Below are 22,489 nucleotides of genomic sequence, written 5' to 3'. Positions count from 1 at the left end.
TTTACACATGCGCAACTGCACCATAGCAAGAACAGCAAATGTACAGTGAGGGGGTGACACTTGACACAGAATATCACAGAGCTGCCAAAGATGAAAGGGAAGGTGGTCTGGCTGTCCCTACCTCACGTGCGTTCCCCAGGTACACGGTCCGTGACAGCAGCAGCTTCTCCATGGCCAGGGCAAACTCCACCACGATCTCCCCCACGGTGGCAACGCCAGTCCCAAACAGCGCCCCCGTCACAATGTAGCTGGACTTGTGTGCCAGTGAAAAGACACCAATGGCCACTCTCTTCTCCACCGGGATGGCTTTCCTCATCACTGTGTCTGCCTTCTCCAGTTCTGGGCGCAGGATGCCCACTAGCCTGTGGAAGAGGGCACGGGGCATTCGGAAGAAATGCCTCCATTGCTCGTCAGACCATATGGTTGACACAAAGTTGTCCCACAAGTCTTGGGATGCAGGGACCTTCCAGCATCGGCGGAGGTGTGCCACTCTGGCCAGGGCCATGGCACCGCCAACAGTAGCCTGATGAAGCGCTATGGCAGCCACTGCCGTGCGCTGTTCTGTGTCATCATCATCATGCTGCTGTCATCCAAGTCTACAGCTGTTATGGTGGTGGATGATGGGACCTCCATTGCAGCAGCAATGGAGGCAGAGGGGCCGGAGGGGCCGGAGGGGGCAGAGGGGGCAGAGGAGGCTGAGGAGGCGGAGAAGACGGCGGTGGCAGCAGCGACAGCTGTGGCTGTGGATTGCAGCTTCAGGAAGACCACAGGGAACAAAGGAGAGGAGGCATCCATGATGCCAGTGGTGGCACTCGCAATGCGCAAGCGGGCAAGGATGCCAACACCAGCTGATCACCAGCTGGCAGGAGGCCACCTTTGTTCTTGGGCAGGGCGGGGAAAAAAGTTTAAAGGGCCTGGGCTCTTTAAATGTGCACATGCGCACTTCGCAGCCGGCAAAAGGGAAATTGCCGGCTGGTGCTAGACTGCCGCAGCTGCGCACTTCTCATGCGGCAAAAGAAAAAAAAAGCCGCGGTTTGGGCCGCCCGTGCGGAAACTGCCTCTTTCTTTGCGGCGTCCTCCGAGGCGGCGGTATAGAAGCTACGGGTCCGAAACGGACCCAGGTGAGGCGTCTTCACTGCCCCCCGTGTGGAAGCCCCGACACCTGAAGCACGCCCCTGGGGCGGGTGGTCTGGAGGCTCCGTATTCAGCAGAATACACCTCCAAGACGTCTTCCCCTGCCCGTTTGTATCCCACCATTGTTTCTGTTACAGTAGTATTAGAAATTCTCATTATACCTTTAACAGTAAAATCTATAATTTTCATTCTTTTTGTATCTTTTATCTTGAAACAAAATTCCATTACTTCCAGACTAAGTTTCAAAAGATCTGAAATTTCTCCTTTTAGGGTGAAAGAAGTACTTACAGCATTTTTTTAAAAAAAAAAAATTCCAAAGGAAATCTCTCTCGCAATCTGTGTATCTATTTATCTGTCCTTTAGATTCTATCTCACCTTTCTCCTTATACATGATCCAAGGCAGCTTATAAACATTTAAAAATAGGGTACAGTTTCAAAAGTTATTCATACAGAAGCTAAAAAAATTGACAGTTCAGTTTTTTTAAAAAAAATACAAAGTTAAAACAATATAATATACAATTAAAACACAGTATAAAAGATAATGACTAATTAAAAAGATAAAAACAGATAAAAGTGTTAATGTATAGAGTGTATGAAAATGTTCAGATGTAACATTTTGGAAATGGTTATTCACTTTGCAGAAGCCTGGAATTGGCTGCAGCTGGGACTCAAACCAGCAGGTGATGTCCAAGGTCACAGTGTGTGCCAGAAGCATGTAGCTATATGTAAATATAATGTGTCATCTTTGCAAGGGGGAAGATATTCCAAGATGCACAGGAAATTGTACAGGAAGGGGTTGAGCTAGATTGCCACATGACAAATGTGTATATAAGCTCAGATGTCCGTTTGTACATTTTGTGGGGTTTTGTAGTTGGCGGATGGTGATGGTGATTGTTTTCGCATGTGTCTTTGGCAACAAATAAACAACGTGCTTCTACAGAGATAAGCCAGGAGTCGGTGTGCCTTTCTTCTAGCAGTTGTTGTCCTGGCGTGCTCTGGCAGCTAACAGTTGTTTATCTTCAAGACCAAGCTTCCAAGTTCACTCTGCGTGCTCACGTCTGCATCAATAAAAAGCACCACCCTATTAGAAGCTATTTTTGCCACATGAACTGTAAACCAAAGGCCTGCTTGAATAAGAAGCACTCAGTGTCCTAAATCCTATCTGAACAGTCAGAAAGAATTTGGACATTGGAATTCTACCCAGATGACTAGTAGTTGATATGGGAAAGGTGTGGATCAATTTGATACACAATCATTCAGAGTACTTATACTCCGCTCTTCTGCCAGAGCAGCTTACAGACTGATAATTAGACAGTTCTCTGTCCTCAGGCTTACAATAAAAAAAGGACATGACTCAGGAGGAGAAGGGAATGGCGGTGGGAAAGAGGATCAAGTTCAGCAGCTACTGCTGGTTCTTCTCTCCCTCTGAGGCCAGGACAATGGCAGTGGGAATGGAGGGAGAGCATTTCATGTGCCTTTGGGACTAGGCATAGGTCCTTGTAGGTAACACCATCCTCTCCACCCACCATCCCACCCCCATTTTACATACAATTGAACACATCAAATGCATGAGAATGAAGGGCCATCACAAAGAAAAAGATATTCACCAGTTGCTAAAATCAAGTGATGTTGATTGGAAATTATTTCCCCCATGTCAGTTTTCAGATTTTGACTGCCCAGATGAAAGAGAGCTAACAGGCTTTTTTAATCTGCTCATTATATATTTTGCATAATGTTCAATTTATAGGGAGAAAAGGTGTGAGGATGCTGTTTTTTATGAGCATCAACATTCATTGACATTTTCAGGAATGGAAAAAATTATTCTATAAGGAGAGTGATTTTATTGAATGATATTTCATTCTAGTAATGCAAGATTGTATGTATATTTGTTCTGTTGTTGTTGTGTGCTTTTAAATTCTTTCTGACTTATGGCAACCCTAAGATGAACCTATCATAGGGTTTTCTGGGGCTGAGAGTTGTGACTTGTCCAAGATCATGTAGTGGGTTTCCATGGTTGAGTGGGGAACTAAACTCTGGTCTCCAGGGCTGTAGTCCAGTGCTCAGACCACTACTCTACACTACACTGGCTCTAGATTTGCATTACTTGAATGAAATATAATTAAATAAAATCACTCTCCTTACAGAAGTCTTCCTAGAAGTAAGCCTCATACAGTTTAACACAATTTACTCCTTTGTCTCTGAGAGATTCTCTGCCAATGTCTCCTTCACACACACACACATGCTGCTGCTGCTGCTGCTGCCACCCCATAGCTGTTTGGCATATTTCATCCAGCTCTTTAGCATAACTTGCTTGCATTTCCTATTTTGCCACTTGCAATTTTGAGTGAGGATGTCATTCAAAGAGTTGCTTCTCAGGTTCTCTGACCTTCTGATTTTCTTGCATACAAAAAGGTACAGCTGCACCCTCACAGCCTAGCAAGAGAAGCTTGGGAAGTTCATAGTTCACCCATTGGCTCTTGACAAGAGACTTTCTAGGAACTTTCCCTTCATTCATGCTCTTGGTAATATCCCGCTGTTGATGAATTGGTTCACAAAGTTAACGAACTACAGACTTTCTCCTGACAATGCACTAAGATATAGAGTGCATCTCCCTCACTTTTATCAACTTTGGTACTGCAACTGTAATTGGGGGAAAACAGCAGTAAAACCTCTTCCAGTTACTATACTGCCAGCATGTGAACAGGTGCCCTGTGGAGTGCTGACAGAGTTAGTAGCATATCTGCAGAGAATAAGCCCTCTTCTCTCTCCTTTGCCATCCCACTCACTATGTTGGGTTAATATTCAGACATTAAAGCATTGATCAAAAAAGGCTTGTTAAGAAAAGTCTGGGAGAAAACACACTTCAGAACAAAACTGGATGCTTGTAATTTACCTAAGAAGATTGTCCCAATTTTCTTTTTTTAAAAAAAATATTTTATTGAATTAGAAACATAATAATTACACAGAGTAGCAAATAATCAATTAAAAAACAACAAAAATAACAATACACTTAGACATAACAAAACATAACATAACAAGACATTGCAACATAAAAATCAACATCTACAAACAACTTAAAATAGAAACTTCCAAATCTACATCAATGGCTATTCCCTTCATATATAAATTCTCTCCTTAATCCAAACTCTTTAATCTAAACTCTTTAATCCACATTCAGGTATTGGAATGTGATTCTGTTCAATTGCTTTCCTATGCACACATGCAGGATAGTCTGAGATACCAAACCTGCAACAACATGGAACGATATCAAAGATAAATGACTTAGCACAATTTTCTCTCTCTCTCTGACTTTTAAGAGAGGGAACCATTTCCATCATTCATGATTCTCCCAGAGCCTCACTACAAAGTAATGCAATTAGCCATAAGAAAGAAAGCCACAACTAACCTGTTGAATAATCTCCTTACATATCTCTTAACAATTATACACATTAATTAAATCTGAACATCCGTTTACTGCAGCAATAGGGGGAATTAGTATGGAGCAATCATACCTCCAGGATTTTCTTTTCAAAAGAGTTATCCTGTATTCCTCCTACACCCACCCACTCATTTAAAAATAAGTGTGGGGAAAAACTTATAATTATTCCCAGGACCAGAGCATGTATTTCTACTTTCATTCACAACTCTTCTTACCATGGTATCACTCCACTTAAAGGAGAGGCATTAAGACTTGTCAGAAGATTACATCAGATTACATCAAAAGATGAGGGATTTTGTTGTTGTTCTTCTTGTATAGACTAGAGAACATTTTTTTTAAAAAAAATAAATAAATAAATTTGAAACTTATGGGCAGTCACTTGGGGCTTTTGTTCCCACAGAAAAAGGCCTACATTCTTGCACTGTAAACATTTCTATAGGAAACTTGAGGTTTATAAAATGTGTAAGCACAGTTATGAAAATGGTTAGAGATATGTGAGGCTGCAACAGATGGCTAACGTAGAACTCCCATTCCTGTTAATCCAGGCCTGTTCATAGCACAAAAATGGCACAACACGAAAGATGATGTCTAGCGAGCAATAGGTTAGTTTATCCTGACTGCTACAGCAACACAAGTCCTGAAAAAAGCAACTGCAACATATGTGCTTAATTCAGAAGAGGCAGACTGGCATAGCCTGAAAGAAAAGGACATGTAACTTACCTTTAGTTTCTCTGACTGGCATCTTGCTACTGCTATATGCAGGTAAACATCCATATAATATTTGCTTATATCTTTTCTTGGGGGAGGGGGGGGGTTGTGGAGATTGGCTTCCCTTTCATCCTTCTGCAATGCCCAAAGGCCACTTCCAAACTTATTGCTGAATGGCTGCAGCCCATCTAAATGGGAAGAACTGGAGAAGCATTTGGCTGAAACTTATGGGCAGTCACTTGGGGCTTTTGTTCCTCAGGGTGATTACATCATGTGCAGAGACCTCCAGAAGATCCCTATGTCTGGCTGCAGGGACATAGCCAGATACTTCTCAGATTCTTCCCATCTACTAATAATGTTATGGTTGTGTATGGGCTTCAATGGCTTAATGGCAAGTCCAGAGGGTGGTTGAATAGGTGGCTGTAGTGTAGTTCCATATAGGGGACTATTACCCTACACTGTACAAGATTTCAGGCCATGATTACAACAGGGAAAGGCTAAGCACCTGCTTAGCTGGTGGGATTTGAATGGGCTTAAACTTTGCTGGTTTGCAGCAACATTTATTTTAAGCCTTGGCAAAGCTGGGCAAAGATCATTACTGGGGGACTGCCACCTTGCAATTTGTTATATATCCCTTCATGTTGATGTGCAGTCATCACTATACACAAGATTTTTTTAAAGAAATCCTTTCACAAGACAGTTTCAGTTTTCTAGATAGCAAATGTCTGCATGCAGCCATGACAGCTATAGGTAAAGAAAGCTCCATGGTTGGATTCCTAACCTCTAATGGATGACTATGTAAGATTGCCAGCATTTTCCTAGTGGGGTTACTATGCATTTAACAACTACAGAAAAAGCAGAAATGGAGCAGGAACATTTATCAGCATGACAATAAAAGATTGAATATGACTTTACAATATGCATATGTCATGAAGCTGAAAAAGGCATAGAAACCATGTTAGAAAGGGCAAAAACTAGCTATTCTCTAAGTGTGTGGAGAACAGCTCTCTGGTAGAATGCCTAGAGATTTCAATTTGCTTTGTTTTACTATTTTCTTTTTCCACAAATGAGTTAACAGAGTAGGATTTGTTAGACAAGAGACTTTCAGAGAGAGAGAGAGTCAGAGACAGATTGGAGTGGCAGAAAAAAAAGAATAAGGAAGGAGGGAGATATTCTGACTGTGCTGAATGTCAGGAGAAAGAGAGGCAGATTGTTTGTAAAGAAAGGGTCTGTGGAGATTATAAGGACAGAGGAGGAAAAAAAGATCAAGATTGCACATTGGGTTGCACAGCATATATCTCCCCATGTAGGCCTAAATATCCTAAAGGCACCATATCCCATCTAATTTTGGAAGCTAAGCAGGGTCAGGATAGGATAGGATAGGAGATTGGATAGGAGATCACCAACAAATACCAGGTGCTATAGGCTATATTTCAGAGAAAGCCCTATGAAATTCATGCGGTCACCATAAGTCAACAGCAACTTGAAGGCACATTCACACTCAGAGTTCCATGTTGACTGTAACATCATATTGTGTCCCTCACAGTGAATGATAGCACTGCAAAAACAAATGCACAATGGAATACGCTTTGGAAAACACAATGGAATATGCAGTGAAATGTGCAACTGAAAGAGTAGGATTGGCAATTTCAGTGGGGGCAGACAGATATGCATCAGCTGCCAACCTTTGTCAACATGTACACTATCACCACTTGCTCATTTCCTGTTCAATAACCTTGAACTGAGTTCAGGCTTTGTACATCAAACTAAATATCTGTTTCCATAGGAAAACCTATGCATGTGTAAGATACTGACAAGATTTCAGTCAGAGACAATGATAAAACATTTTGAGGAAACTGTGAAAAGGAAGACAGAAAGAAGAGACAGTCTGAGTAGGCTGAAAAAAGACCATGGAAGAAGAGCAGTAGCAACATTTTGTCTTTCCATCTTTCTAGGGTTACTAGTCAGCAGCTACTTGATAACCAGTTTTTAGTGTCCAAGGCCTACAGCTATCACAAGCAGCAAAAGCTCACCTCACTCCTTAGCTGAAGTTGGAGCTCAGTCCTGGAGGGGAGAACAGAAAGTGTGTCAAAGGGTTAAAGTCAGCACACTGGGAAATGCTTAGATGTGTGTGTGTGTGACCATGAGCATCCAGCACTGGGAAGGACAAAGCTGGTCATACACAGCTGATGCTCATAGGCTCAAGGACACTCTGGTGCCTGCGTGCACTAAGCCTGGATGATGAAATATGTGTCTGGATTGCACAGGAAGACACTTTAGAGTGTGGGACAGGAAGTAATTGAGTTTGGGAGACCACATGGTGTGAAGGCTGTATAAACTCAAGGGCTTCCAGTGATTACTTGTGGGTTGTAGTAGGAGTTGGTATTCGTGTGATCTGTATTATAGCGTTGGTGATTTGGATAGCACTCTGTAAATAAAGATAGCACTTTGGGAGACTTGGCTTGTCTGGTCGTTAATCAGCTGAAGCCTGGCATTGGTTGCTGAGAGTCCCCAGAGATTCCTGCATTCCCTCAGTTCCTGGAAGACATCCAGTTGCTGTTATCTCTACTGAGGGCTGTGAACCACGTTTCTGAATTTGCCAGTTATACTCTGCTATATGCCAGCATTGGTTATATGGCTCAGATGAGTTGCTGACAGTTCCATCTAAGCATCACTTCCTACATCTTCCTTAAAGTAAGTGATGAAGAAGAGACCGGCAGAAGAGAAGACCAGCAGAAAGGGACACAGCTTGCATTAGGAGGAGCCAACCTAACCACCAATTACAGCAAGAAGAAAAGAACAGTGCTGATGGCAGGGGATCCATTGCTCAGGGGAATGAGCAATGAATCAAGTATGAGAAGATGAATTGGGAAGTTTATTATCTTCTTGGCATAAACATCCAGGATGTAACTAACAAGTTGGTAAAACTCATCAAGAACACAGAACAGCCCCCCTTTCTTCTGATTCATGTGAGGACCAATGACACTGCATGTAACATCTCTGAGCAGATCACCTCAGTCTATGAAGTGTTAGGAAGTCTCTCAATTAGGGGAATTTTAATTAGCTCAAATTACTGAGAGCGGCCCCTAACAACGCCCTTCGCCAAGACTGTGTCCCACGGTGTATACAAAAGGTCACCAGGGAATCCTTCGAGAGATGATGCGGATACTATGTCCAAATTAAATGTCTAAAGTTTATTAAAGCAGAAACATATATACAGTAAGGGGTCACACACACATATATTCAATACTGATGGAAAGCAAATGAGTGAAATCGGGAGATAGGTTGAGAGAAAGGCACCACTACAGGAGATATGTTACCATAGAAGTCTTCTTTGGGAAGTCCGATGCAGGTTTGGAAGAATGGAGATTCACAGTCACCAGAACTTGGGGAAAGATGACTGAAGGAGCTAAGATCAGAGTTCAGACTGGCATGGACCACTCTGTAATCTGGTAATCGCACACTGAGGGTCCAAAGCCCTAGGTTTTTATAGGAAGAATGTAGCCTGTAGCAATGAAAATAAAGTGCAAGACAAAGGGATTGTTTACCTGGGCTTTGTTAAGCTGAGGAGAGAAGAAGTTGCAACAATGGGACTAGGTTTGGACACAATCATGTGGGCAAACAGATCAATGGCTGGGTTGTTAAGCTGATCATTGGTCCATTAGGTGTGAGGCCAAGGTTATTGCCTTCCTTTTGGAAGCAGTGGCCATTCTTGTTTGGCAACTCTCAAACTTCCTGTGGGGATTTTCCAAGTCTGTTATTTCTAGGGATCCTGCCTCCTCCCATGCAAGCTGATTATGTGTCCTTCTCACTTTTGGGTTAATGGCGGCTCTTCTAAAAGGTCAGTTTGGGGTCAGAGTGAAGTCAATTTATTCCAAAATTTTATTAGAATCCATACTTGGTAACAGAAGCCCTGGGTAGAGTGAAGAGTTTAGAGGTGAAGGTAGCATGTTCTCCACTATCAGTGGAAGATAGAGGACCACACAGACAGGAAGATACTGCAAGTGAAAGACTGGCTATGCAGATGGTGTTCACAGGAGAAGTTTGGCTTCTGGGACCACAGTCTTCACGTTTTAGACAACTGGCTAGAAATGGTAAAACCTCATGAAAACCAGGAAGAATGTCTTTGGGAAAAACATAATTAATCTGATAAAGAGGACTTCCAACTTTGAATCCTTAGAAGTTGAAGATGTCCAAAAGTAAGATCTAAACACAAGGATATGAATTCTAGAGGAGAAGCAGAGGAAGAGAATGGGATCTACAGTAACACTCACAGTAGAATAAAAGATGAGAACAAACAACACTTTAGATACCCATATACCAATGCACAGAGTTTGAGAAGTGAAAAGATGAGCTTGAAATTCTAGTATAGGCTAGTAAATATGGCTTTATAGGTATGATGGAGACTTGGTGGGATGACTCTCATGACTGGAATATAACAATTGAAGAATATAATCTGTTCAAAAAGAACAGATGAGGAAGGAAAGGAGGGGGAGTAGCATTATATGTTGAAGACAAATTTACTTGTACAGAAATCCACGAGAGCATTTGGATAAAAATAAAAGAAGAAAGAAATAAAAACAATACTCTGGTAGGAGTTTACTGCAGGCCACCAAATCAAGATGCATTAGTCCATGATGCTTTTCTGAAACAAATCTTAGAAATGTCCAAGAAACAAGAAACTCTAGTTATGAGAGGCTTCAGTTATCATGATGTCTGCTGAGAGACTGACTCTGCTAAGCATAGGCACACCAACAAGTTCCTGATGTGCCTTGCAGATAATTTATTATTTCAAAAGTAAGGAATAAGAGGCTCAGCAGTCCTGGACTTGATCCTAGCCAATAGGGAGGAGTTGGTCACTGGTATCAAAGTAATTGGTACTTTAGAGGGGAGTGATCATGTAATACAATAATTCATGATTGAGGGACAGATCAAGAAAAAGTATAGTGAAACACGAACCTTGGATTTTAGGAAAGCTGACTTTATCACACTCAGGGAAATACTGTGCAGAATCCCATGGCTAGAGATGCTAAAGAAAAAAAAAGACATCCAATATGGGCATGGTTTCATAAAGAAGGAAATGGAAAATATATTTTTAAAAAACCCAATGTGGCTGGCAGAGTAAACTCAAGGTGGAAGTGAAAAGAAAAAAAGAGCACATATAAAGGAAACAGTTACAAATCTAGAATAATAAAGAGTTAGACAGCAATAGGGATGTTTTTTGTTAAACGTATGGGACTTGGTTTTCTCAATTCTCTGTTCAAGTGTTTACAAGCTCTGAAATATGGTACCTGCTCCACCAAAATGTGGGAATATGAAGATACTTCATTTGCAAAAGAAGTAGCTTAATTCAGGAGTTGTTGCTTTTTGTTTTTTGTTTAAGTAATAAAAGTAATAGTGTCCCAGCCATTAATTTTAATTGTCAGTCTGTAGGAGAAGAGGGGGAGAGGGAACAATTCAATTCAATTCTAAAGATAAACACAGGCTAGCCTTCCTTTTTAGACACAGAGAAAGGAAAAGACAGCTTAGTTTTTGTTTGTGACACTCCCCAGTCACCACCAAAAGATCTATTTATAAAGTGTGCCTGCACACGCTGAAAGCCGCACCATAAAAGCCCCTCGCACACCCTGGGTGAAGTAATGGGGTGCGTGCCCATGGGGCTCCAGCACACATGGATTTCCCCTTACATGGAGGGATCCAAAACAGATCCCCGCATAAGAGGAGGGCCCACTGTAGCGTCAAATCATAAAAGTATATCTTTGTATGCACATTTCGCATGCGCCTGATATTGTACATAAGCATACACAACTACAGTACAATCACCTAAGAAAGTTGATATCCCCCGTTCTAATTGTATTAGTCTCAGGCGCGTTACAGACTGCCATAAGGGACGTCCTTAGGACGTCCCATTTTGAAAAAGGGGTGTCTCTTCCAGATGCCCCTTACCCTATTACGGAAAGAGTCCGTAACAAATGGTGGCGGCCATTCCACACGGCCGCCGCCATTTTGACGTAGCGGATGCTCTGCGTCTGCACGTCGCAGCCCGGAAGTGATGCCATGAGTGCGTGCTTTGGCACTTGCAATGTCTCTTCCGGGTTGCCAGAAGGAGCGCGATTTTCGCGCTCCTTCTTTGCAGTGTGGAGGAGTCGTGTGGTTTAGCTGCTGCGACTCCTCCACGCTGCAACTGGCAGCGGCCCGAGACTGTCCCTTTTGGGCAGTCTGTAACGGGCCTCAGTCAAGATAATGTGAATTACTCCATTTGGTTGCAGAAGGGGAGAGGGAGGGGGAATTCCACTGTAAAGACAAACAAAGCCCATCTTTCTTGTTAGACACTGCAAGTGGAGTTTTATTGTCCATACCACTAATTGCAAGAACAATTAGGGAGGGGAAAATGTTTAAGTGTTTCATAGCACTTATTCTTCAGGAATTTGTCAGGAATGGTTTGCTTCCCTGTTTAACCAAGTTGAAATATCTCCACAGAGGAATAAGAAGAGCAATAAAAATTTTCAGTCCCCTTCAGAGACAGGAAAATAAAGAGAAAAATATACATCAATAGTCAGGAACACCTAGTTAAGCTAAGTGAGATAGGCAGTAGCAACAGCAGCAGTGGTGGTGGTAGCAGAATCACTGAGTTGGTGTCACCACTGTGGCTATTCCCAAACAATATGGGAGTCATCAACACTCCAAAGAGATGGGCAGTAGCAGTGATGGTGATAGCAGAAACATCACTATTCATTTAATTTCATTATTATTACTGAAAATAATGGGGGGGGGGGGGAGTTAAAGCAGTGATTCTCATTTTGTGTCAAATATGTTAGGTATGCCACTGATCATGGGAAGCAGGGCATGCCAAAGAAGTAAAACTATAGGATTAATTTCAGTATGCATTTCTGCATTGGATTAACATCACATGGAGAGAGAAGTTCACTCTGTCCTGCTCCATGTCTGCTGAGCCCATGTTGCCATATGCAAGAGAAATGTCTGTAGAGGAAAAACTGGATGAATTAAGAATGAATGTGGAAAGTTCAAGCTCATGGACACTGCCAACACACTTTCAGAAAGCTTTCCACTCTTTCTCTCCAAGCACTGTTAACTCTCTGAAGTAATTAATGCCTAAACAGGGCTAATATGTTTGTACTAATTGCTTCAGAAGGCGTTGTTTCTGTTTTGCTGTGTTTTTTTTAAATGGTAAGTGAACCAAAGTAAAAGTGAACAACCAAAGAGGTTAATTGTAATTAAAATTATTTTTTGTTATTTGGAGGGACAGAATTCCTGCTTACTCTTTCTGTATTATTGATTATGAAAACAGCAAAAGAATAGTGTGTTACAATTAAAGTCTTACAAACAGCAAAAGAACATTATGTTACAATTAAAGACTTAGAAACAGATCAAGATCTTTAAGAATACATGGAGAAACAAATACTAACAAGTATAATGACTTAAGACAAAGAGAAGACTAAGAAACACAGTTTAGCCTTCAGCTGTTCCAACAAATAATGCAGTTATTACCTATTATTATTATTAACCTTTATTTATAAAGCGCTGTAAATTTACACAGCGCTGTACATACAGTCTTTTTAATTAGACGGTTCCCTGCCCTCAGACTTACAATCTAAAAAGACACCACACAAAAGGAGAAGGGAGTAGTGGTGGGGAAGGGGATGAAGTCCAGCAGTTCCTCTCTACCTCCGAGGCCTGGACCAAGGCAGGTGGACTGGAGGGAGGGCTTGGGTTCATAATGGATGGTTAATCTTCATCCAGGGAGGCAAGCAACAATTAAGCAAGGCCTGGGAATGCTTCTCTGAACTCCGTTTTGAAGCTGGTTAAAGAAGTGATGGCTCTTGTTCACGGGGGAAGAAGGTTCCAGGAGTGAGGGGCAGTGAGTGAAAAGGGGTGAATCTGAGATGGGGCAGAGGAAATCCTGGGCTGGGACAGCAGACCTTGACTACCAGAACGGAGGGCCCGAGTGGGAAGGTGAGGAGAAAGAAGGTCTGATAAGTAAGGAGGGGCCAACCCATGGAGGGCTTTAAACGTGGACAGCAGGAGCTTATACTGAATGTGGAAAGGGAGGGGAGCCAGTGAAGGGATGCCAACACAGGAGAGATAGGGTCAGAGTGGTGGGCGGATGTGATCATGCATGCAGCTGAATGGAGGGAGGTGAGAAAAAGGAAACCCTGCCAGAAGGATGTTACAGTAATCAAGTCGTGAGATCACTAAGGCATGGACCAGTATCTTGGCAGTAGAGGCGGAGAGAAATGGTCGGATTTTGGCAATATTGTACAAAAGGAATCTACAAGCCTTGGCTGTGGTCTGGATCTGAGGGATACACGACAGAGAAGAATCAAAGATAAAACCACTTATGGTAAGAAAGTTGTGCTTTTCTAGAACAATGCCCAACCTGTTTTAGACTCAGCAGACTCTCCATATCCCTAGCACACTATTCAAATGGTTCAAAATACCCGGTCAGCAATATTGGTTCCTTCTTAGGTAAGTCTGCAAAGCTTATTGACCTGGTCCCAAGATCAGTTGTTCTCTCTCTCTCTCTCTCTCTCTCTCTCTCTCTCTCTCTCTGTGTGTGTGTGTGTGTGTGTAACAAGCTCATTTCCTAACTTCCAATAGACTAAACTCTGAAATTAAATTGAAGCAGCTTGAAAAAAGGAGCTTGTTTATTTCCCTCTGATACCAGAGGACAGCCTTTTCTCTTTAAGTTATGTATTCTTCACAATATCGTTTACTTCTTGTAACAGATTTTTGGGGAAAACAAAATGGATGCTCAGGAAGGATGGGAGGTGCTTTCTCCTCCTTCATTTTATTTGTTTCTCTCCATTACCTCTAGAACAAGTGTGAAGGTAATGGCCACTATCCCACCAATTTTTAACTGGACTCTCTTAAGTGTCTCCTGCAGTATAACTTTCTTTAGATGCCAGCACTCTGGGTTTCAATTTTTCCCCCAGCTTGGCACTAATTATTATTTGATTGCCACACACCCACTATCTCATGTGTCCCACACTCAAAAGACTTTTCTCAATGCTGGTAGCATTTTTAATATGTTTCTCAAATCACTGCAGACAACTGCTTGTTGAAACAAAGCAATACATTTATTTACAAGTCAAGCTGAATACAGTATCTCTCTTAGTGGATGGTGTATAATAATAATAATAATAATAATAATAATAATACGTTATTAGTAATATGATTTAACAGTTTCTTTAACTTGTCTTTGTAATTGTTTCCTTATAACTTTATATATGTTCCCTTATAGACTTTTATAGTCTTTTAGAACCTTTATTGATCTTTTGCATCTTTTAACCCTTCCAGTTAACTGTGACTCCACTACTCCCCAAGCACTATATCTCCTGCAGGACACTACTACAGTTTAATTAAGGGCACTCCTTGTCCCTATCTTGGAAACCTAAAACCCTTTCTAACTGCCCCTCAAAGCAGCCTATCCTAGCCTCAACAGCTCTTCACCTGTCAGAGCACAATAAACACCAACCCTAATTAAGTCCAAACACTGCTCTGTCCCTCTTTTTATACTCACTCCTGGGAGCAGCCTTCACATTTTCTTGGCTTTGCACCCAAGGTTCTAATCTGTCTGAATCCACAAAAAGGATCCACAAAAAGGAGCCGCTTTTTAGCGCTCCTTTTTTTGTGTAGCCGCACCGCGCAATTTGGTTGCTGCAGCGCAGCTACGCAGCAAAGCGGCTCCCGGTTGCCTCTTCCTGGCGCTTTATACCACGCCAGAAATGTTAAAAAAAAACACGTCCATTCATCTTTTTCTTTAAAAATCATAAAAAGCAGTTGAAAAACAGTGTACAGATTTAGTATCCTTTAGCTACAAATCAAAAATCTGAATATCCAAAATCCAAAACTTTTTTTCATGGGTGACTGAGATAATGACCCCTTTTTATTCTGGTGGCTCAATGTACATAAATTTATTTCATGCACAAAGTTATGAAAAATGTTGTATAAAATTATTTTCAGACTAAGTATATAAGGAGTATATGAGACATAAATGCTTAGATTTAGGTCACCTCTCCAAGATATTTCATTATATATATGCAAATATTCCATATATATATACCAACATCCCAAACACTTCTGGTCCCATGTATTTCATACAGTGAGCCCACACCATACATGGGCTCATCATAGGCGGCTTCCAGCTTATGCAGAAGCCACTGGGAGAGTGGGAGAGTGGCACGTGCCCCCATGGCATGCATGCATGGTTATGCAGCATGCACAAGCCCCATTCTATCTAATGGGCCTTGAGCATACATGTTTTTTGCCTTACATAGGGGAGGGGGTCCAGAACTGCATAAGGCAAGAGCAGACTGTATAAGGGATGCTCAATATTAGTACCCCTTTCTTTAAAAATCATCAGTTTCTCAAAGCCTGTTGGAATAATATTTTTGAAGGCTTTTCCTGTTCATGGAAGGACTTATTCCTTCCTGTAGTTGTTACAGAAACACTAGGTTATTCCTCCCTGTAGTTGTTACAGAAAAACTAAAAGAAAAAGAGACAGAGAAGGTGAGAGCCTATAATCTTCTCACCACATAAAAATTGGGGAAGGTATACATCCAGATATTAAGAAATCAAAGATAGTACTTTTATATCAATAATAAGTCATTTGAGCTAGCATTAAACAAAAGTAGGCCAATTGACATTGGCTTTTGAGAGACAAAACCTTTGTACACACAGCCACAAATTAGACCTGGTTTACACAAATCCAGTAAAATATGTTGGTAGAGGTCATATGTGGTAAACTGGTCTGTACCATTCTGGAGTCTGGACTGTGCATGCACGGAATCACTTTTTCAATTCTCTTACATGGAAATTTCCTGGAAATAGAGAATAAGCACAACAGGTGAGCATTGGGCTGATGGAGAAGTGAAACAAATAGGTGAAAACAGGCAAAATAGGCAAAAGCTGTATTTGATCACTTTACTCAGTCCACTCAATCACATTTACTTTTACTGGTATGTTATTTCATACTACAATACATATAGTATATATAGGCAAGATCTTATTGTGGAGGGGAAAATAAATTAACCAATGACAACCCTAAGGTCTCTTTCTGGATGGTGCATAGCCAACATAAACCCCCATCAGTGCTTATATTTAATGTTTTGGTTCTGGTGTACATAACCTATGAATCTTTTCTGCCATTCTGTCACCTACAATCATCACCCAGTTTGGAGATACATCCTCTGGCGCTCTTTTAAAAAAAACACAAATATACAGAACACTAAGCTCCCAAGGCATTTTGTTCATCTGTTATCAGCCTGCTAAACAGTAAGGAGGATTTTACATCAGATATAGACATGCAGCAAAATTAGAGCTTGGGAAGTTACTTTGAAGACGTGATTAGTTGCCATTCAGTGGCCTGAAGAAGTGCTTACCAGGGTAATTACAAATTTTGAAAAGATAATTTCTCATTTCTCTTAAGTTGCTAAAGTAGTTGCTTTTATTTGGTTTGGGGAAATTCACACACACACACACACACACACACACACACACACACACACACATATCTAAGTGTACAAGCTGCTGGCTCAAAAACCTCTTTCACATTCATCTTACCATCAATTCAATGCTGATGTCAGAGCGAAAGGCAGTAGCATGAGAGCACAAGGATGATAACAAAACAGCAGCACTAGCCAGCACTTGAACCATGTGTTTTTCTCTCCCATCTTTTAGTAATGTCACAGTCCCATAAGTATAAAAGTAACTGGGCAAATCCTGTATGATGATTATGTACTAGTGTTTCTAGTGGTGGATTCTGACTCTACTCCCCTGCTCTCTACAAACTCCACTTACTGGAATCAATGGGGGTCCATTCCCTTGTCAATTAAGAAACAGCTGCCTAATGTTCCCATCCCCTCCTGTGAGTGATCTTCAGTGTAAAGGAAGAAATAGGACCCCTGTTGCAAATCCCTCTCACAATGCAGATCACCCATGTGTGTGTATAAATGTCAGGCAGCTGCCTCTTGATTGATAGAGAAATAGACCATCATACATCCCACTCAGTGGCTGGGAAGTGGCTATTTACCAGTAAGTGCAGTTTAAATGGCTTTCACAAATCCTATGTAGCCCCTAAATATTTTACTAGATTTAATAAATTTGGGACTAAGTAGGGATCATGAATATGTAGCAGTTACAAATATGTAATATGTGAAGGTTACATATTTGTAACTAACCCAACAGGATTCTAACCAATAAAAGTAAGTAAAATGTTACAGCAATTTCACAAGAGGCATGAAGGTATTTCTACCAGATCATAATCATAATGTATTATTGGTGAAGAGCCAGCATGACATAGTGGTTTAAGTGTTGGAGTACAACTCTAGAGACCAGGGAGTGATTCTTGGCTTGGCCATGAAAGCTACTGGGTGACCTTGGGCAAGTCACACTCTCTCATCCTCAGGGGAAGGCAATGGCAAAACTCCTCTGAATAAATCTTGCTGAGAAAATGCCCTGATAGGGACACCTTAGAGTTTCCATAAGTCAGAAATGACTTGAAAGGACACAACAGTAATAAAAACAAACAATTGTTACACCTAGTTGTGAGGGATGGGAGAATTAATTACAATAACTCATTGTTTTTCAATGCTTACTTCCAAACATGGCCAAATCATGGAATAATAACATTTGAAAGGAATTAAAAAATTTAGTCCAACTTTTTGCTGATGCCTTAATTTTGCTACTACTGTTTCCATGAGAGGTGATCATCATGTAGCCTGTTTTCAAAAACTTCTCATTAAGGTAAGTTCACTTAACTGTCATGTTAAAGTAGTGTCATAGCAGTTGAACTGTCATGGCAGAATCTTGGGATTTACAGTTTGATGAGGCATCAGTGCTCTCTGACAGAAAGGGTGAATACATGACCAAACTCCAAATCCCAGGATTCCACAAGATGATATCTAATTTAATTCTGCAGTGTGGATTTTCCTATAGTCAAACAGGCTTTCAGATCAACGGAGGGATGAACATGCCCTGTGTTTAGGTCCAAACATTAAAGACCTATCTGAATCCTATCCCTGTAATAGCTGCAACACCTTGGATAAGTCCTTAAAACTTAGGATAGAAATACAAAGCAGATTCACCACCCCAATGATCTCAGAGCCAGAATTCTACACTGATCAAACATCTTGTAAAGTTTGAAAGCTCTTTCTAATTGTTGTCTCTGTTGTATCTTACTGAATCATTTTGTGTCACCTAAGAAAGGGCCCATTATCTCCATTCACCCTTCTTCAATAAAAGAATAAAATGGAATAAACATTCAAGAACTTGATTCAGATCATCCATGACTCCAATGCATGTTTCCCTCTGTTGAAAAAGGAGGGAAATAGCTATTTATTAAGATCTTAAGGTTTCTTTTTCGGCCTGTTATGGAAGCAGAAGTGAAACAACTACCTAGAAGTCTTCTAATGCTCCCTTCCTGCCCTTTCCCCATAAGAAATGTGTTCATTAAAAGACTGCTAGTAGCTGCTCTGTGAAAAATTATTCAGTGTGCCTCTCTCACTCTTAAATTGAACTGTGGGAGGCTGAATGTGCTGAACTAGTACATTTCCAAAGACAAAAGCCCCTAATGTTTTACTTTTTAAGCATCCTTTTCCCTCTCTTCATTGCCATGTTGCCAAGCAACACTTTACCCAGCACCAGCAGCTGGAAAATGAAAATCTGATTGTATGGGGAAGAATTAAAAGAGAAAGATCCCATTCGCACTCTCAGTATTATCTCTGCCACTTGTCTGTCAGGTTTTCAAGCACATGTTTTCCCCTTCATAGATAGGAAACAACAGTTTATGCATTTCTTGTCTCTTGAATTATTCTTGATTAAGGAAGCAATCCTAAAGCAGGGAGTGCTTGACAGAGACAGAGCTTGCATCTTGGAGGCTCCAATCTACCCAAAGGCCTGTCAGGCTCTCAGAATCAGAGCGGGAGCAAAGGCAGAGCTCAGTTTTCCTCTGTGACAGTATAAAAATTTTGTGTGTGTGTGTGTGTGTGTGTGTTAGAAAACAATATCCTCATATTACAGGGAGCCCTAGCTCTAGTCTAAGCTGTCAATCATCTCAGAGGCTGAGAAGGCTATGGGTTCAGCCAGAGCTTGGAGGATTTACTGGGATCAAGGTTCAAAAACTACAAAAACCTTTCTAGTCATGCCAGCAGAAGGAATTTGAGAGCTGTGGCCCCACCAAAGTATCCTTTCGAAGCTCTGTAAGGCTACTACTATACTGCAGAAATAAAGCAGTTTGACACCACTTTAATTTCCATGGCTCATTGCTATGGAATTCTGGAATTTGTAATTTTGTTGGTACCAGAGCTCTCTGATAGTGAAGGTGAAATATCTCAGAAAGCTACAAATCCCAGGATTCCATAGCATTGAGTTACGGCAATTAAAGAGATGTCAAACTGCTTTATTTCTGGAGTGTGAACGAGACCTGAGTTCAGCAGAACAACATCCACCCTCCTGTGATCAGAACAGCCACCCGAGATCAGACTAGGGGTGTAGTTAATGAAGAGGGGGGCAAAATGAGGGGATCTACCCAAATTAGAATTGTATTCTCATGAAATTTCTTTCTTTCCTCAAATTTCTATCATTGCAGAGAATGAGACACTTAAAACCATTCATGCCTAAAACTCTATTTACTGTGTTGTATTCCCTTGGCAAATTTGTTCACCCTTTTTCTTTGGATGCCTAAACTGTATCTCTAAAGGCTCAACTGATGTTTTAAGTTATTGTGGTGCTTCAAATTTGGAGACTCGAGTAAAATTTCATGGGTGAGGGGTACGATTCCTATTTGCGGGGGATGGGTACATAACTACATATGTAGCTACAACCCTGTATCAGAGTTTCATCAAAGTCCCCAAATGTTCAGAGATCTGCTCCTTTGTGGATACATTCCCAGGGTTTTAGGAATGCACCCTTAATGAAGTAGAAATCAAAGATTTTTTTTTGTTGGGGGGGGGGGAAGGTTTCATAAGAGATTTCATCATAATGTTTTTGAATTGATTAGAGATTAGGAAGCCCTAACCAGGCAACATCTTATGAAATGGTGACCTGAATTGGTTAATGAAAAACTGAGAAGTATTTTCATTCAGATGCTTTGCTTAAAATAAATGATAGGCTCATGAATATCCCAGAGATGGTATTCCAGACAAGTGTATAATGACTACTGGATATGGTACCTAGGGATGGGTGAGAATTTGTTAGATTCATTTTTTAATGAGAATTTAAAGGAAAAAATGCAAATTTCTTCAAATACAGAATGTCAAGAACTTGATTTGTTCCTTTGAGACTAACATAACTACTATGAGCATGTAGAGAGATCTTGTAGCACATTTGAGACTAACTGAAAGAAAGAAGTTGGCAGCATGAGCTTTCATAGACCTCAGTCTACTTCCTCAGATGCTTTTGGTGGAGTGGAAGCCAAGTACAGACATATATATGCCATAGGTATGTGAGAATGTCAATTCAGATTCAAAATCCTTTGGGTATGGAAATGAAATAGCAAGTTTGCTGGTCATTTGCGGACAAAGACATAATAATAATAATAATAATAATAATAATAATAATAATAATGTTTATTTATATACCGCTTTTCCAAATTAGATCAAAGCAGTGTACAACAGGAAGTACAATACAAAGTCAAAATAAAACATAACAGGCCTCTCTCCCCCTCAAGATGGTGGTCGGAAGGAGGGCTTTTCTTCTTTCAGGGAGGCAGTTGGAGCTAGCCTGCCTCTCTCCCCCCAAGATGGTGGCTGAAGGGAGGGCTTTTCTTCTTTCAGGCAGGCAGTTGGAGCTAGCCTGCCTCTCTCCCCGCAAGATGGTGGCTGAAGGGAGGGCTTTTCTTCTTTCAGGCAGGCAGTTGGAGCTAGCCTGCCTCTCTCCCCCAAGATGGTGGCTGAAGGGAGGACTTTTCTTCTTTCAGGAAAAAAAGCCATTGAATATGGCAATGAGATGGCAAGACCAATTTGGCCTCAGAAACTAGCCTACAGGTGGGGAGAATAGATGGGTGTAGGACACCCCCATGAAGATGGGGTCAGATAGTGTTGAAATATGTGTAGTGAGACAGGAACCTTTTGTCCCTGTTCAATGCATTGTTGAGGGACTGTAGTTTATGGATGAATTCCAGTTCTACTATAGTTTTTTGTGGGTTTTTCAAGCTATGAGATCATGTTCTAGAAGAGTTTGTTCCTGACATTTTGCCAGCATCTGCGGCTGGCATTTCAGACAATGCTGTCATGGAAGAGAGTGGAGTATATATACTGTTGATTGAGAGGGAGCGATTTACATGTTAATCTGTGTATTGTTCTGCTGTTGAATGGCAAGGCCTCAGAGTGTCTATTTAATCAATGATCTATTGTCTGCTGGAAACCCCCCTCACTCTGAGTGGTTTTCATTTGCATTTGCTGGGTCTTGATTTTGGTGTTTTTCAGGACTGGAAGCTAAACTTTGTTTACTTTGTCACTTCCTCTTAACCAACAGTATATATACCCCACTCTCTTCTATGCCAGCATTTTCTGAAGATGCCAGAAACAGCTGCTGGTGAAACATCAGGAATAAACTCTTCTAGAATACGGCCTCATAGCCCAAAAAAACCCACAAAAAATTATTTTTTAGTTTCAGATTGTAACTAAACTATTTGAGATTGGATGCTATGACATATTTGAATAATCAAAAAGAAAGAGAAACTTATATAATTATAAAACTGTCAAATGGGGGAAAGGTTTGTTTGGATTCTCTTCTGATTTATACTAAAATTTAAAACAAAATGTAACTGATACCTGACCTTAGAGAAGAGCAAATTACAAAAATCATATAAGGAGGGGGGACATCACCCCCTAAACTGCATTCACAAGCAAAATAGTAAGGCCAAGATCTTGCATAGGAGACATATCTATCACGATGTAGCTACAGTCTCTTGAGCTAAACCCACCCACCCCCTTGTGGGAGGAGGCTGGATCAGGACTGGCTCTAGGTATTTGACCAGCCTAGGCGAGAAATATTTTGGCACCCCGTCGCCCCTCATAAATATTTTCACCCCTTGATTTCCGCTGTTTCGTTTGCTAAAGCTAAACATGACATAAAACTTAGGTTCCAATCTCTCGTCATAGTATTGAGAATTTGTCAAAAAGCCAAGTAAAAACCGTACCACGGACATGGGGGGGGGAGGGGCACATTTATGTTTTGGTCATTGTA

The sequence above is a fragment of the Sceloporus occidentalis genome, unplaced genomic scaffold (assembly GCF_023333645.1).
Source record: "Sceloporus occidentalis isolate IW3139 unplaced genomic scaffold, rSceOcc1.0.p SCAF_1, whole genome shotgun sequence".
Lineage (NCBI taxonomy): Eukaryota > Metazoa > Chordata > Lepidosauria > Squamata > Phrynosomatidae > Sceloporus > Sceloporus occidentalis.
Note: the sequence above shows the minus strand (reverse complement) of the source record.